Raw genomic sequence first — 2,293 nt, forward strand, 5'->3', positions numbered from 1 at the left:
CTTTATGGCTAATATCCACTTATAAGTTAGTACATACCCTGTTTGTCTTTCTGGGTCTGGGTTACCTCCCTCAGGATGATCTTTTCGAATTCCATCCATTTGCCTGTAGATTTCGTGATGTCATTGTTTTTTTTTTTCTCCATCTTTATTAAATTGGGTATTACTTATTTACATTACAATTGTTATTCCCTTTCCCGGTTTCCAGGCCAACATCCCCCAACCCCTCCCTCTCCCCTTTTATATGGGTGTTCCCCTCCCCATCTTCCCCCCACTATTGCCCTCCCCCCAAAAATTCCGTTCACTGTGGGGTCATTGTTTTTAATATCTGAATAGTAGTCCATTGTGTAAATAGGCTATATTTTCTTTATTCATTCTTTAAGTAAGGGATATCTAGGTTGTTACAAGTTTCTGGCTATTACTAATGAAGCTGCTATGAAAATAGCCAAGCAAGTGTCCTTGTGGTATAGTAGGGCATCTTTAGGCTATATGCCCAGGAATGGTATAGCTGGGATTTGAAGTAGGACTAGGCCTAGTTTTCTGATAAACTGCCAAATTAATTTTCAAGAGTGTTATACAAATTTGTGCCCTCCTCTCACCAGGAATTCAGACATGTTCTACTCAATCATCATCATCCTCAGCATGTGCTGTCACTTGAGTTTTTAATCTTAGTCATTGTGATGGATATAGGTGGAATCTCAGAGTAGTTTTGACTCTGAACACTGAACATTTTTGAGTATTTCTTGTTCATTAAAGATTATTCTATTGAGAGTTCTCTGTTTAGCTCTGTACCTCATTTTTAATTGAGTTATTTAAATTGTTGGAATCTTATTTCTTGAGTTCTTTATATATTTTGGATATTAGTCCTTTGTCAGATGTGTGGTTGGTGATGATAATTTCCTTACTTTGTAGATTTTGTCCTATTGTTGGTGAAAAGATTACAGAAGCTTTTCAGTTTCATGAGGTCTAATGTGATATTTTTAAAAACAATTCACAAGGTGTGCTTAAGTATAGTGGCTTATGGAAAGACATAACAGTTATTACAATAAATATAATTACCAAACTCTTACAGTTCTTAAATTTTTCACTATTCAGCATTAAAAACAAGAGAAACAGTCAACAGACACTATAACTATAAACTATAAAGAAAGTAAAGTATTTAGGCTCTAAAACTAAATGAATATATGTACACTATTTTTTCCTTAAGAGTAGCAATATGTATTTTGAGCTTGATCTTGGAACATGTATTTTGTAGTCAAGTAAAAACTTTTGGATGTGTTCTATGATATGAATTTGTAAACTTAAAATTGATTTAATTATGCCAACTTCATTTTGCCTTCCTTATTCTAATTTAAATACTCCAATGTAAGTGGAGATAATATTCCCCGAAATTATAGAACATGTCCAATCAACAGAGAAACAAAAGATACTACTTGCATTACTGAAATGCCCTGTATAATAGGATTTTACATTCCTTTAAACTGATAATTAAAATTTAATGTACTTGAAAAAAAGTTTTCTGGTTAAAGCTGGAAGCACATTAGTAAGTAGAATAATAAATTGCAGATAGTTCAGTCACTGAACAAAACGTTAGTGATAGCTTTAATAGGACTTTGTGTAACAGAAGAGCTTAGCTTCCAAAGAGCCTTAGAAGCATCTGCTCTTTAATAAAAATTCTGGGTTCATAGGATGATTTTGTAATGTCTTTCTAAGTTATTTTTAATTAATATTTTTTCATAAAATATAGTTTGATCAAATTAGTTTTTTCTTCTGCAACCTCTTACAGATTCTCCCATTTCTGTCCCCCAACTTTGTATTCTTAAAATCAACAACAAAGAAATCAAAACAAACAAGGACAACAATAAAATGGTAAAACAAAACCACGAACAAACAAAAGCCCTAAAGCAAACAAAACATGCTCGAAGAAAGAGAAAATGCATTTTGTATAGGCCAACAACTCTTGCTGCCTTGGAGTATAATCGCAATACCCAATGAGACTCTTTGTGTTTTTATTAGCTATATTTCATTGCTTACATTTCAAATGTTATTCCCTTTCCCTGTTTCCTGTCCATAAGTCCCCCATCCCCTCCTCTCTACCCCTACCCCTCCTCCATACAGGTATTCCCCCCATCCATCCCCCTTACTGCTCCTCCCCATATTCCCCTACACTGGGGATCCAAAGGCTTCCTTTTCCACTATTGCCCCAACAAGGCTATTCTCTGCTACATATGCAGTTGGAGCCCTGGGTCAGTCCATGTATAGTCTTTTGGTAGTGGTTTAGTCCCTGGAAACTCTG

Source organism: Rattus norvegicus, chromosome 7, assembly GCF_036323735.1.
Source record: "Rattus norvegicus strain BN/NHsdMcwi chromosome 7, GRCr8, whole genome shotgun sequence".
In the NCBI taxonomy this organism is placed as follows: domain Eukaryota; kingdom Metazoa; phylum Chordata; class Mammalia; order Rodentia; family Muridae; genus Rattus; species Rattus norvegicus.